Source organism: Neofelis nebulosa, chromosome 9 (genome assembly GCF_028018385.1).
Source record: "Neofelis nebulosa isolate mNeoNeb1 chromosome 9, mNeoNeb1.pri, whole genome shotgun sequence".
Lineage (NCBI taxonomy): Eukaryota > Metazoa > Chordata > Mammalia > Carnivora > Felidae > Neofelis > Neofelis nebulosa.
In genome coordinates this window covers 116615089-116630860 of record NC_080790.1, presented here as the reverse complement: position 1 = coordinate 116630860, position 15772 = coordinate 116615089, and the positions used below count along the sequence as shown (strand labels likewise).

The 15772-nt window shown below is 43.6% G+C and overlaps 1 protein-coding gene across 3 annotated transcripts in view; it reads right to left on the bottom strand.

Annotated features, from left to right (window-relative positions):
* RALY (RALY heterogeneous nuclear ribonucleoprotein) overlaps nucleotides 1-15772 on the bottom strand; it is an 84850-nt gene that overhangs the window by 39649 nt on the left and 29429 nt on the right. Inside the window, exon 2 of one of the 3 annotated variants that reach the window (XM_058685341.1) lies at nucleotides 6014-6078. The exons of 1 other annotated variant lie outside the window; for it this stretch is intronic. The gene's annotated coding sequence lies outside the window, so the exon portion shown is untranslated. Of the gene's footprint in view, nucleotides 1-3684; nucleotides 3785-6013; nucleotides 6079-15772 lie in introns of those variants that run through there. One more of the 3 variants, XM_058685343.1, reaches the window with a different exon arrangement.

Below are 15772 nucleotides of genomic sequence, written 5' to 3'. Positions count from 1 at the left end.
TGTGGGCAAAATTCCTGGGTGGGGAAAAAAAACAGGGACAGCTGCTTCTTATATGAGCTGCCCTGGTAGCCTCCCTCAGATGTTCTCCACAGAATTCTCTAGGAGCCATGTGATGATTACCCTGGCAGATAAGAAACCTCCTGCCTTACTAAGCCAAAAGCCCACTTAGATCAGACATTCATCCCACACCTTGAAGGATAAGAATGCACTGCTACCGCCCCTGGACCTTCTCAGACTCTGTCCCTGGTCCCTATCACCATAATTACTAACATTAATAGTCCCTTACATTTTGTACAGTATTTAACAGTTTTATACAGCACTTACTTGAAATGTGCCTTACACAGTTGGATAGGTAGAAGCTGTTATTCCTTGTTCACAGATGTGGGAACTAGAGGCCACAAATAAGTAACCAACAAGCCCAGGTTATTCCTCAGAGCTCTTACACCTCAATGTTACCTAAGAGATCTACATTTAAGCCATATTTCTTTAATAGAATTAAATTTCTGCTTAGAATCTCATCATTATCAGGCAACAGAGGTATTCTGCAAGGTCTCAAAAGCCATCTTGAAGCCTCTAAAATCTGTGAAGTGGGCAGTTATCTCCTCCAGCTCTTGGCTCAGCTCTGTATCAGGCAAAATCTCCTCAGAAGCCTGGGGAGCTCTGGCTTTCCATGTATCACCTGACTTCCTGTTGCATCACCCCGATATTCTACATGAGGCTCAGGCCTCACCCAAATCCTGACTTGAGATAGGCAGGATCAAGGCTGCCCAGCATTATGGGTCTAGCCCTGCCCCCTCCCAGTTGATAACACATACAATGTGGACAACTTGCCTACTCCAATGTTTCTGAGTTAGGCCCTCTGTGAAGCTCCAGATACTTCTGAAGAGACTACATCGGAAGCACACTGACAGCCCACACATCAGTCAAGTCTGAAGATGACTCTTAGGAACTGCAAAGTGCCTTTAAAAGATAACCTAAGTCAGGGGTGCCTGGGTGGCTCAGTTGGTTGAGCATCTGATTCTTTCAGCTCTGGTCATGATCTCACAATTCCTGGGTTTGAGCCCTGCATCAGGCTCCATACTGACAGTGCAAAGTCTGCTTGCGACTCACTCTCTTCTCTCTCTACTCCTCCTCCACTTGCATGTGCTCGCTAGCATGCTCTCTCAAAATAAATAAACTTAGAATTTTTTTTATTTTAAATAACTTAGGTCTTAAGAAACTGAAAAAGAAGAGCAAACTACCCCTAAGAAAGCTAGTCAGGAAGTAATAAAGATTATAGGAAGAAATCAATGGAATAGAAAAACAATGCAACCAAAGCTGCTTCTTTGAAAAGATTAACAAAATTGGTAAACCTTTAACAATACTGACCAAGAAAAGAGAAGATATAAATTGCCAAAACCAGGAATTTAAAAAGGGTTATCATGACTGATCTTACAGAAGTTAAAAGAATTATAAAGGAATCCTATGAACAACTTTAAACCAAGAAATTAGTCAATTTAGATGAAATGAAAACATTCCAAGAAAGGCACAAATTATCAAAAGTGACTCAAACAGAAACAGAAAATCTGAGTCGGCCAACAACAACAACAACAACAACAACACACACACACACACACACATTAAATCAGTAATTAAAAATCTTCCAACAGGGGCGCCTGGGTGGCGCAGTCGGTTGAGCGTCCGACTTCAGCCAGGTCACGATCTCGCGGTCCGTGAGTTCGAGCCCCGCGTCAGGCTCTGGGCTGATGGCTTGGAGCCTGGAGCCTGTTTCCGATTCTGTGTCTCCCTCTCTCTCTGCCCCTCCCCCATTCATGCTCTGTCTCTCTCTGTCCCAGAAATAAATAAAAAACGTTGAAAAAAAAATTAAAAAAAAACAAAAAAAAATCTTCCAACAGAGAAAAGCCCAGGCCCACATTGGCCTCCCTGGCAAATTCCGTAACACATTCAAAAAGTAAATAATCCTTATGAATACAGACACAAAAATCTTCAACAAAATAGCAATGTAAAGGGCACCTGGGTGGCTCAGTCAGTTAAGCGTCCAATCTCGGCTCAGATCATGATCTCATAGTTCATTAGTTCCAGCCCCCCATGAGGCTCTATGCTGAGAGCGTGAAGCCTGCTTGGTAGTCCCGTTCTCCCTCTCTCTCTATCCCTCCCCCACTTGCTCTCTCTCAAAATAAATAAACTTTAAAAAAAAAAAAAAAAAAAAAAAAACACTGCAATCCAAATCCAACACCATCTAAATAGGATCATACACTCTGAGGATGGGGGGAAATAAATAAATAAATAAATAAATAAATAAATAAGGATCATATACTCTGACCAAGTGGGATTTACTCTGGAATACAAGGTTAGTTTGATAGCCAAAAATCAATTGATGTAGTGTGCCATGTTAGTAGAATAAAGAACAAAAAACACACAATCTATAAAATCCAACATCCATCCATGGTAAAAAACCTCTCAGTAAATTAGTAATGGAAGGAAGCTCACTTGGCCTGATAAACATCATCTATAGCTAACATATAGCATCAACAAAAAACTTTATAGCTAATACCACACTTAACAGTGAAAGACTAAACAATTTCTCCCCTAAAATTGGGAACAAGGTAAGAGTGTCTGCTCTCACCAATTCTATTCAACATTGTGCTGGAGGTCTCAACTGGTGCAATCAGGTTTTTAATGAATGTCAGACTATATCTTTCCCCTACTCAAAACACTCCAATGGCTTCCTATTTCACTCAGAATAAAGCCCTATATGATCTGGGTCCCTGTCTACCCTTATGACTTCTCCATACTCCACTCTCCCTCTTGGTCACTTCACCTCTAGCCACTTGGCTCCCTTTTGCTCCTCAAACACAGTAAGCATGCTCCCTGTTTTAGGGTCTCTGAACTTGCTGTACTCTATGCCTGGAATGTTATTCCCCAAGATATTAAGCATAGCTCACTACTACAGTTCCTGTATATTTCTGCAGAGATTTTATTTTCTCAAGAGGCCTTTTTCTCAAGAGAGGCCTTTTTTTCATCATGAAGTCCCACTCCATTCCCTTACCCTGCTTTGTCTTCATACATATTCATTTGTTTATTTTCCTCCACTAGAATGTAAACTATAAGAGAGAAAACTATTTTCTTCACTGCTATATTTTAAAACTGTGCCTGCCACATGGTTGACACTCAATACTCACTGGATGAATGAATATCTTTAAAAATAAAGTTTTATATAGGAGAGTGAATAAAAGGGGAGCAGGAAGAAATCACTGGCTCAAGAGGCTGAGAAAGACCAGGGTTTTAGGTCACAGGGAAGAGCCAATATAGGATAATAGAAAAAAATTTGGTTGTCTGGAGCTGGGTTCTTCTGGGTTCTAAGCTTAGCTCTTCTAATCACTGTCTGTCTCTAGGCCTCAGTAATTTCTAAAATGAGAATATCACCACCTACCTCCCAAGCTGCTATGAAAATGAAATCAACTTATGTAGAGGATTCAGTACAGCATCTGATAATATAGTAGACATTATAATTTAACATTTTCTGATACCCCTGGCCTTTAAGAGGACCTAGAACTACCTTAAAAATTACCTAGCTCCACTTCACTGAAGTACATAGATGTCTGTAGGACTGCTGCCCCTAAACTAAATGGCCTCCATACTCATTTTAACTTCTCTTTCTGATCATTCTTCTTTTATCCTTACCTTTCAGCTCTCTCCTTTAGCTGTTAATATAGCAGCTCTTCCTCCTTTTTTGATATGCTGCTTTGAATCTTATGGGAGTTTAGAAACCAGATTACTAAGCCTGTTACAACAACACATAAAAATAGGAGTAAATTAGTGCTGTATAAGGGCTTAAGGATGACAATGCTTTGCTTGTTTTTTTTTAGTTGAAACTTGTTTTTAGTAGAAACTTGAGTACATTAGATAAATAAGCTAGACACTTTATCACGTGGAATCATTCATAGTTTGAAACAATCAATAATGGAATTCTTCACAAGGCAGGTGGTGTAACAGTAAGGTCCAAGCTTAGCACCAGGCCATGGGAAAGCAAGAAGCTACAGAACTTAGGTTAACCAGACAAAAAGAGGTGCCATCAAGAGCCTGAAGATTCAGAATAGGACAGAAGATGGGCTAATATGGATTCCAAGAGCACCAGGTTGGGGACAGACCTCTCTGTGCACCCTCCAGCAAACAGAACAGAGAACAAAATGTCCATTGTTACAGAATGTGAAGAGAGTGGCCTATATCACTGACCACAGGAATGAGAGAGATGGTGGGGGAAACTGGATGAGCATAGCCTCTGATAAGATTATGAGGCTCTAGCATAAGTTCATTTTTCACTAGTTGGAGGGTGAGAGGTGGGGATGGACAAAGATCTTAGGGCCAAAATAGGAATAGCCTTCCTCTTCTGACAGGACAGTAGGAAACAAGGCAACATCTAAGTGGAATTAGTCAGTGAGGGCAGACACATGCTGGGGATTGGCTCTTGAAAAGTGCTTTAATATCAGAGCCCGGATGTGTGAGCGCATTTAAACCTGCATTCTGTAGCCCCCATGCTGCAAATCATGCTGCCGATGCTGCCTGGCTTTGTCTGTGTGCCTTGGAATCCCTTCCTTTGTGGAAAGATTGAGTTTCAGGCAGAACCTGTACAAGAAGGAGAGGAAGAGAAGAGTATGGGAGAAGATTTACAGCACAAATCTCCAAAGGAAAACCTTCCCTTTTTCCTTTGGGGAGTGGGGTGGCAAACAGGTCAAGGACTGAGGTGCCAGAGATACTTATAGTGCTTTATTCTCACTTTCTCTCATTTCAGTCATGCTGCTTTACAATTTACAAAGCTTTCCAACTTGCATTTCTCATTTGATTCTGTACGACATCCTGCAGGGTTGGTGTACACACAAGAGACATGTGGGGGTGCGGGGAAGCAGTCCAATTTTACAAATACAGAAGCAGAGATTGTCCAAGGGCAGATGTTGAGAGAGAAGAGGAAAAAACCAGGTTTCCCAACTCCAACCCAGCTCTCCAGGTCCCTATCTGTGCTTATCCCCGTGTTTACGATTATGTGTTACAGGTATTTTCTCCCCCTTATAATCATATGGCTGGCGCTGGGCCTTAACTGCATGAAGATTCTTTCCAACTTTTAGTCTCCTGGCCCCCTCACTAGAAATGCCACTACCTCAGAAGGAACCCCGAACTCCTGCCTTCCCTGCTGGGCCCCTCAAATAACTGGATCTCCTTCCTGAATCCCTAAGGAGGTCTCTTTTTTTTAATTTTATAAGAAAAATCAGGATTCCAGGGAGATTAACAAACAGCCCAAGGAAAGTCTGCCAAGTCAAGGAGAACAATGGTGTTTACACTGACCAGGTTCTAACATCAGCTTTATGGATTCCCAAATGTGAACTCCAGGCAACTTATTTCAGCTATCAGAGCCTCAATTCCCTCATCCATAAATTTTGTCTAGATTAAATGAGACCCATAACACAACTGGTTCTTAATGTGTTGATTTCCCTTCCTGTTTCAGCATCTTCGGTTTTTCCTTTAAGTTTCCCCTGATTTCCCCTTCACACAGCCCCAACTCTTTTGCTCCATCCTCACCACTTATAATCACATTTTCCAGGACTGATAAAACTAGTTTCTGAAGCTGACCTACGGGCTTGGTAGGCCAGTCAAGACTGAAATCAGGAAAGTTTCTAAGGGCTACAAGGTCATGTTAAGAGAGCTTATAGGAGAATGAGTTTAGCTGCCAGGTTCAGGATAACCCCCAACACAAAGCTGGCAGAAGCCAAAAAGAATTGAGCCTGCTTTGCCTTATTCATGGTAAATGATCCCAAACCATCTCATGGCAATTCCAAGAGAGCCAAGTTCAATTCTCCTCCCAGCACAGGAAGCTGCCTATGCCAATATCTCAAACATGGAGTAGGAGAATAATCAATTGCCTATAAGTTACATGTACTAAAGGTAAAAATAAGCCCCAAACTAGTTACCCTGTATCTTGGCCCAAGCTTGCCCAGGGTTGCCAAAGACCCTCACTCACCAGCCTTCAATTTCCTCTTTTGGGTTACAGGGTCAGCACCAGCTGCCTTTGGGAATAGGGCTCACCTGAAAAAGAGAGAAGTCAGTCAGGGTCCTGCTCAGAATAGGGATGAACTTAGGTCAGTGCAGGCATTCCAAGATCCTGCTCTCACACGTCTTATATCTTTGCAAAAGACAGGTTGATAATACATTATTTTAGGTCATGCTAGGTGCTATAAGGAAAAATAAACCAGAGTAAGGGAGGAAAAAATGACAAGGAGTGAGAATAGTCAGGGAAACCTCCAAAGGGTGACCACCGGAAAGAGAACTGAATGGGGGCACCTGGGTGGCTCAGTAGGTTAAGTGTCCGACTTTAGCTCAGGTCATGATCCCACAGTTTGTGAGTTCGAGCCCCACATCACGCTCTGTGCTGACAGCTCAGAGCCTGAAGCCTGCTTCGGATTCTGTGTGTCCCTCTCTCTCTGCCCCTCCCCCGCTCATGCTGTCTCAGAATTTAAAAAAAAAAAAAAGCCTGAATGAAGTGAGGGAGTAAGATCTGCAAAGGTCTGAGGGAAGACTGTTTCAGAGAGGAAGAATACCAAGTGCAAAGACCCTGCAGCAATAATAGGCAAGAATAAGCTTGTTATGCTTAAAGGAACAAGAAAGTCAATATAGCTAGAATGTAGTGAGGGAAAGAATGAGATATTAAGTATATATGGAGGAATTAATTATGATCCCTATTTTATATATGAGAAAACTGTGGCTCAGAGGTTAAATGACTTGCCCAAGGTCAAAGTAAATCAGTGGCAGAACTGGGAATGGAGGGGTGCCTGGCTGGTTCAGTCGGTAGAGCATGCAACTCTTGATCTCAGGGTTGTAAATTCAAGCCCTACATTGGGAGTATAGAGATTACGTAAAAATAAAATCTTTAAAAATAAATAAATAAATATGAGCACCTGGTGGCTCAGTCAGTTAAGCACCCAACTCTTGATTTCAGGTCAGGTCATGATCTCACAGTTCAGTTCATGAGATCAAGCCCCAAGTCAGGCTCTGCACTGTCTGTGCAGAGCCTTCTTGGGATTTTTCTCTTTCCCTCTCTTTCTGCCCCTCCCCAACTTATGCTCCCAATAAGTAAGTAAGTAAATAAATAAATAAATAGTAAATAAAAATAAATAAAATCTTAAAAAAAAAAAAAGAAAAAAAAAAACTGGAAATGAATTCAGGTCATCTGGACAACTCCCTGCCTCCATCTTGGGCCAGGTTCCTCCAGGCTTAGATAACCTGGATCCCAGCTGGGACAAACTTTCAAGCACTCTACAACTGGCTTCAGGCCTCTACTCATCCCTTCCTCTGTTGGGTGGAAAGAAACAGTATATTTACCTGGAATGTGGAACATTCCTGGAATGTGGGATTCTAGGGTTGTGGAGAACAGTAGCACATGTCAAGCACTGTTGTAAAGATTAATACAAATAAAGGATTTTCAACAATCTCAGAAGATTGCTGTTATTTCCCCATTTTACTTCTGGGGAAACTGAGGAACAGAGAAGTAAATTTGCCCAAGTTACACAGGTAACAGAAGGGGCAGTGAGCTGAGGAGCAATGAGGTGGCTCAGTCGGTTAAGTGTCTGACTCTTGATTTTAGCTCAGGACATGATCTCACAGTCTGTGGGTTTGAGCCCCACATCAGGTTCCGCACTGACAGTACACAGACTGGTTGGGACAGAAGAAGGAGAAGGAGAAGGAGAAGGAGAAGGAGAGGGAGAGGGAGAGGGAGAGGGAGAGGGAGAGGGAGAGGGAGAGGGAGAGGGAGAGGGAGAGGGAGAGGGAGAGGGAGAGGGAGAGGGAGAGGGAGAGGGAGAGGGAGAGGGAGAGGGAGAGGGAGAGGGAGAGGGAGAGGGAGAGGGAGAGGGAGAGGGAGAGGGAGAGGGAGAGGGAGAGGGAGAGGGAGAGGGAGAGGGAGAGGGAGAGGGAGAGGGAGAGGGAGAGGGAGAGGGAGAGGGAGAGGGAGAGGGAGAGGGAGAGGGAGAGGGAGAGGGAGAGGGAGAGGGAGAGGGAGAGGGAGAGGGAGAGGGAGAGGGAGAGGGAGAGGGAGAGGGAGAGGGAGAGGGAGAGGGAGAGGGAGAGGGAGAGGGAGAGGGAGAGGGAGAGGGAGAGGGAGAGGGAGAGGGAGAGGGAGAGGGAGAGGGAGAGGGAGAGGGAGAGGGAGAGGGAGAGGGAGAGGGAGAGGGAGAGGGAGAGGGAGAGGGAGAGGGAGAGGGAGAGGGAGAGGGAGAGGGAGAGGGAGAGGGAGAGGGAGAGGGAGAGGGAGAGGGAGAGGGAGAGGGAGAGGGAGAGGGAGAGGGAGAGGGAGAGGGAGAGGGAGAGGGAGAGGGAGAGGGAGAGGGAGAGGGAGAGGGAGAGGGAGAGGGAGAGGGAGAGGGAGAGGGAGAGGGAGAGGGAGAGGGAGAGGGAGAGGGAGAGGGAGAGGGAGAGGGAGAGGGAGAGGGAGAGGGAGAGGGAGAGGGAGAGGGAGAGGGAGAGGGAGAGGGAGAGGGAGAGGGAGAGGGAGAGGGAGAGGGAGAGGGAGAGGGAGAGGGAGAGGGAGAGGGAGAGGGAGAGGGAGAGGGAGAGGGAGAGGGAGAGGGAGAGGGAGAGGGAGAGGGAGAGGGAGAGGGAGAGGGAGAGGGAGAGGGAGAGGGAGAGGAAGAGGAAGAGGGAGAGGAAGAGGAAGAGGAAGAGGAAGAAGAAGAAGAAGAAGAAGAAAGAAAGAAGAAAGAAGAAGAGGGAAGAAGAGGAGGAGGAGGAAGAGGAGGAGGAGGAAGAGGAGGAGGAGGAAGAAGAGGAGGAGGAAGAGGAGGAAGAGGAGGAGGAGGAGGAAGAAGGTAGAGTTGAGACCTGAACTCAGGAAGTCCAACCTCTAGGGCTTGCCCTGCCCTCTTAACCACATTATACCAACTTCTCAAAAACAGAAGAAAAAGACAGGAAACATACTCATACCCTAGTCCTAGCTGATATGGCTCAGAGCCCTCATTTACACCCAGTGTAATTACACCCAGTGTAATTACCATTACACTGAATGAAATCCTCTCCATTTACTTGCAGTCCAGACTTCTTACTGAATACCAGCTAAATGACTGTCCTTTAGCCAGGTGGTTCCAGACATTTCTCTAAATCTCTAGCTACTGTGATCACAAAGCTATGATGACAAACACCACAACAGCCATTTAATAGCCACTAACATTTAATGCACACTTTGAAAGAGTAGGTACCAGGCTAAGCATCTTACATGCACTATCTTATTTCAGACAGGGAGAAACAGTTGCTCCAAGACATGAGTGGAGGGATCCCCCGGGGGTTCCAGGCCTGGAAACAAAGCAGGAAATACATGGAACTGAAGGATCTCTGTACGCCCAGGTCAAAGGACAAAGGCAGAGGCACTAGGAGGTAGGCAGTAAGGGGAATAAACTATTAGCACCTCGAATTCAACATGTTGATAAACTGAACTCATCTCCTTGTTCCCAGCCTCTGCAGTTCAGCAAATGATATAACCATTCTCCCAAGTACTGAGACTCCAAATGTTAATGCTCTCCAACCTCTCCTTTCCTTATGCCCCATTCCCTCAATTGCCAAATCCTCATGGTTTTTTTGTTGTCATTCTAAGAGCTCTACATCTAAACTGTTCTTCTTTATTCCCTACTGTGTCAACCTCCTCTTGGTTCAGGATCTATCTCTTGCCTGCAATGCTGGAATATTTCTTAAAAATTATTGACATTACAAGGACTGTTGCAGTAGTGTCTTCCCCAGTCTCTCTTTCACTAATCTCCTACCCCTCCGTGCTCTAACTACTGGGCCTACACTCACTGCCAGACTAATGCTCCCAAGGCCACTTTCCTGCTCAAAAAAAGAAAAAAAGAGGAAAAAATATCATAGCTACCAATCACCTAAACTTTGCTCTCTAGGTATGCCTTCATCTAATATCTGTCTTACCTCTATTATGGGCTTTCCAGCTCTCATCCTTTTGTCCATGCTGTTACCTCACTCGGAATTTTGTACATATTCATATCCTTCTTAATCTTCAAGGCCTAGCAAATCTATGAAGTTATTCTGAACCCTTTCTCACCACTCTGTCATATTCTCAAATCATCTCTAACTGTGACTAGACCTGACTCTGGTCTCATCATCAGGTAAGGCCTCAAAACCAACTCTTCTGTTCCTTCTTCCTTGTAAAGATTCCTACGGGGAGAACGAAGACCTAGTCAGTTAAGATTTCTGTTCTCATTCCTGCTACTCTTACCTTACTCTGGATCTATCACCTAACAAAGGACCTGGGTTCTAATCTGAGGCTCAGATTTCTACAAAATGGAATACAATCCCCATCCTGATTACCGGACAGGGATTTTGTGAGAATCAATGTGGTAACAGAAGGGGAGTGGGAGAAGAGTTAGGATGGAAGACTTTGGGCCAGGTCTTCAATAGCTCTTTTTTTCACTGCAAAACACTCGGAAGTTTATTTATAGAAGCCTTCTTAGCCAACCAATCAAAAAAATACTTCCTGGGCCTGGTTGGTCATGGTCACAGCTCTAAGGGTTATAGAAGACACAGGGATGGATGAGAACAGTTCTTATCCTCCTTGCATTCCAGGGTGGGACTCTGTGAACTTCCTGTAAAGGACGACTAATAATATTAGGTAGGATCCAACAGTTCAAAGAGTGCTCCATGTGTTATAAAAATGGAGAAAGAAACTAGGCTGACAGGAGATGGCCTTAGAAGTTTCAAAGGAACAAGGACTTAAGCCAGGCATTGATGCAGAATGACAGAAAAACACATGCTACTACTATGCACCAGACACTGAGCTAGGTGTTGTGCAGTTAACCCTCATAATGTGAAGAGGTGATGGCAGGTCCATTTTATACCTAAGGTAACTGAACATGGGCAAGGCTAAGTGTGCCATTCAAGGTCAAACAGCTAGGAAGTAGCAGAGCTGGAATTTGAACCCAGGTCTGCTTTACTTTATTCCAAAGCCTGTATGTTTACTTACTTCATGGTCTGGAATACCAAATAAACTCTAAAGTTCTTCCCACCTTAAAACTCAATGATTTGAATGAGAGAGTAGGAGAGGAGGTTTACTGTTGCTATGTCTTACCCATAAGACTATAATATTGGCAAGTTTAGGGTCTTATTAACTGGAATAGCCCAAGTATCTGAAACAGAGCCTGGCAGGTTATACTTAGAAGACACTGTACATAAGCAAATAAATGAGTAAGCACCTGTTCCATCAACCACTGTTCTGAGGTCTAGAAGTAATGTCCAAAATGTCAAGCTCCAAGTTATGACTTGTAGTAGCCCCAGTATCTATATTACCACCTATCTACTAATCTGTTGTCTGAAGGTACCCTTTCCCCATTCTTGTTTTCAGGAGTTAAAGGAGAGGTGAGGAAAGAAAAGGGAAGCTGACTGGATAGAAGAAAAAGGAGGGAGAAGAAAAGGGTGAAAGGAGAGAAGGAAGATAAAAAGGAAGGTAATGTCTCAGCCACGACTGAAATGTCCGAGGCCTAGACTTTGGGAAAGGTTTCTTTTCTGGTGCCAAAACCAAGGATTTTTTTTTTTTTTTTTAAGAGGAGTAGTAGGAATTCCTCTTTATAAATTTCAAATTGCTTGTCCAACCCCCCTGACAAAATCTACCAGCAGGCGGGGGGTAAAATTAAATTCCTCAGGGCTCCTGTCCTCAGTTCTTACCACTATCCTGCTCCAGCCCAACCCTCACCTGGCTTAAGCTAAAACCTGCAGAAGTCAGAAGACATACAGGTTCTGACATTCCTCTGCTCCTTCACAAGGGTTATTCCAGGCTAGTAAGCCCTGGGAATCCAACCTTCCTTATGGATGAGGAGACACTGCAGCCTCTGAATGCTTCCCCACAGCAAACTGTCATGAAAGCTTTGTTGAATCCTAAGAAGAAAGTGATTCTCCCTTTCTGCTGTGTTCCTCAAATATGTATGAAAGAACTAGGGTGAAGATGTGGATGATGGAGGCAGGGTCCCTTCAGAACTCATTTGATCTGGGTCCTAATAAAGCTTAACCTTCTTTAGGTCTGATCTGCAAATTATACACACCACCTCTCCTTACTATATTTTTAGTAGAGAAAGGCAGAAAACATAACAGCTAGTTCCAGCTCTACCTCTAATTCACTGTGTGACCTTGGACAAGTCATTTCACCTTCCTGGACCTTAGTTTCCATGTCTGTAAGAGGGAGACAGCATCTGCTCTTCTGAAGGATCTTCAGAGGGATCAGAAAGATTGGCAAGAACACTTTAACTGTAAATTTACTTGGTTTTTTGTAAATGGTAAAGAAGGAATGAGGGGATGGTCTCTTAAGAAAGAGGGCTGTACCACCCTTCAGTTGAAGGGATCTGCTCTGAGCGGAAAAATTAGGAAGAACTGGAGCAAACAGGGTCATTGTCTATACTTCCATCAAATGAGGCACCAACCAAGACTAAGAAAACCTGGGGCACATGAGTGGCTCAGTCGGTTAGGCATCTGACTTCAGCTCAGGTCACGATCTCACAGTTCAAGAGTTTGAGCCCCATGTCAGGCTCCGTGCTGACAACTCAGAGCCTGGAGCCTGCTTCAGATTCTGTGTCTCCCTCTCTCTCTCTGCCCCTCCCCCACTTGCACGGTCTATCTCTCAAAAATGAATAAACATTAAAAATATATATATTAAAAAAAAAAGACTAAGAAAAGCTCATGGACCACATGCATGCAAATCCCCATAAGTCCAAGTAGAGAGAAAATAAGAACCACTAGAAGTCACGTATTACTCAGGAAAAGTAAAAGTAGTAATGATCAATAATGATCAGTGGTGAAGAGCTCAGGCTCTAGAATCAGACACCTGGGTTTGAATCCTAGCTCTGTCTCTTACTAGCTTTGTGACCTTAGGCAAGGTACTGACCTTCTGTGCCTCAGTTTCCTATATTTGTTAAAAATAGTTCCTGCTTCATAAATGTGGTATTAGGAGAAATAAGTGAGAGCTTAGGAAAGCCCACAGCTCAGAGCCTGGCAAAAATGACTCAAGGATAGTTATTATTATTCCACTTAAGTACCACAAAAGGACAAATCAGAAGCAATAAAAAGACCCAGGAGAAAAAAATGCACATTTGCCATTACCTATTATGTATGTATCATGTCCTATGCCCAAAACCGTAATTATTTTCATTTATTTCCAACAACCTTTTGAGGTTAGTAGAATTATCCCTATCTTAAAGGAGGAAACTGAGCCTCAGAGAAATAACTTGTCTAATACCACATAGCTAGAAAGCAGAACTTACTGAAACCAAGGTCTGACTCCAAAGACTGTGTTCTTTCTACCATGTACCTTGCATTTTCTCCTGCTCAAAAATGAGAACCCCCTCCCCGCCCCCATATAGGTACCAATAGTAAAGTTTTAGGAAATGGACCAAATTCTCCCATTTTATACTTGATGAAGCAACTACTGGTTTCAGATGCCTGGGGAAATGATGGGCAGGGGTGGAATGCAAGTGTACCATCAAGTTCCAGACTTGTAGGACGTGGCTTACCAGGCCTTCCCAAGGAGCTCTCAGCCAGTTGTTATAGTAAGGAAGGAAAGAGGGATGATTTCCAAACTAGATACCACACCCTAAAGGACAAGATGTTCCAGGACTGTATCAAACAGTCAAGAAGCCATGACAGGTCCAGCCTGGGCTGAACTCAAATACCAGATCAAAACACCTAATAAAGAGGCACCTGCCTAGCTCAGTTGGTAGAACATACAACTCTTGATTTCGGGGTTTTAAGTTTGAGCCCCACATTGGGTGTACAGATTACTTAAAATCTTCTGGAGGGGTTGTGGGAGGGGGAATGGGCTAAATGGGTAAGGGGCACTAAGGACTCTACTCCTGAAATCATTGTTGCACTATATGCTAACTAATTTGGATGTAAATTTTAAAAAAGTAAAAATAAAATTAAAAATAAATAAATAAATAAAATCTTAAAGGGGGGGTCTGGGTGGCTCAGTTGGTTAAGAGGCCAACTTCAGCTCAGATCATGATCTCACAGTTCATGGGTTTGAGCCCCACATTGGGCTCTGTGCTGACAGCTCAGAGCCTGGAGCCTGCTTAGGATTGTGTCTCCCTCTCTCTCTGCCCCTCTCCCACTCACGCTCTGTCTCTCTTACTCTCTCTCAAAAATAAACATAAAAAAAAATTTTCTTAATAAAACCTTTAAAAAATGACTAAAACACCTAATACCAGGAGGGAATACAATGCTATGAACACCTTTGCAAGATTCAGCATGTACTATGTCCTAGATGTGCATATCGTCCCTATTTCTGAGAAGCACTTTACAATGGCACAGATGACTATAAGTTAGTCTGAAGAGAAGCAGTCCTTCCCTTGGGTCAGGCCATTATTTTATTTTTTTCTTTTATTTTTTAAAATTTACATCCAAATTAGTTAGCATATAGTGCAACAATGATTTCAGGAGTAGAGTCCTTAATGCCCCTTACCCATTTAGCCCATCCCCCGTCCCACAACCCCTCCCGTAACCCTCAGTTTGTTCTCCATATTTGAGTCTCTTCTGTTTTGTCCCCCTCCCTGTTTTTATATTATTTTTGTTTCCCTTCCCTTATATTCATCTGTTTTGTCTCTTAAAATCCCCATATGAGTGAAGTCATATGATTTTTGTCTTTCTCTAATTTGACTTAGCATAATACCCTCTAGTTCCATCCACGTAGTTGCAAATGGCAAGATACCATTCTTTTTGATTGCCGAGTAATACTCCATTGTGTGTGTGTGTGTGTGTGTGTGTGTGTGTGTGTGTGTGTCTCCAACATCTTCTTTATCCATTCAACCATCAATGGACATTTGGGCTCTTTCCATACTTTGGCTATTGTTGATAGTGCTGCTATAAACATGGGGTTGCATGTGTCCTGTCGAAACAGCACACCTGTATCCTGTGGATAAATGCCTAGTAGCGCAATTGCTGGGTTGTAGGGTAGTTCTCTTTTTAGAATTTTGAGGAACCTCCATACTGTTTTCCAGAGTGGCTGCACCAGCTTGCATTCCCACAGGACATTATTTTAAATAAACAATAGAGAGCATGTTCTACAGGAGTACAACTACAGCTGGCAACTAGGGGAGAGGAGCCAGGAAGTGAATTAAGAGAAAATTGGGGGAAGAACTGAGTCCTGGACATAAAACGCTTTTGGGAGAGTGGGGAACCAAGCAAAAGGCCTGGAACAAGAAAAGGGAGTGCTTCAGGGGGCTAAGGAAAGACTGTGATAAAAGAAATCATCTACATTTGTTAAAAAAAAAAAAAAAAGAAAAGAAAAATTTTAATAGCATGTTTCTATCAAAACTTTGCTGTTTAGAGAAAAGCAATCTCCAGGGCCTACAGGAAGACTGACTGAAAGGTATTGCTGAAGTGATATTTTTCTCTGGAGAGGGAAAGGAAAATAGAAGCTGGGTTCTCTAGGCCTCTAGGGTAGCAACCAAGGCAAGAATGAGCAGCCCCAGGAAATAATCATAGCATAAGAGCTCCAAGCTCAATCAGGCAGGGCTCACCTGCAGGTGGCCTCAGACCCACTTCTGCTATGATCAGCACTTGAGGGTGCAAAATGCCCATATCCAGAGAGTGTAAGATTGGCCCTTGAACTAATAGCCTTTGTCCCAGGAGCCATGCTTGCCAACCTTATTTGTTAGTTCTGTTCTAGCTGCCCCCTAACCCTCTTGGCCTCAAAACTCTAACTGCCTCAATCCTTGTGAGGCCTGCTTTTCCTAGACTCCTCCCA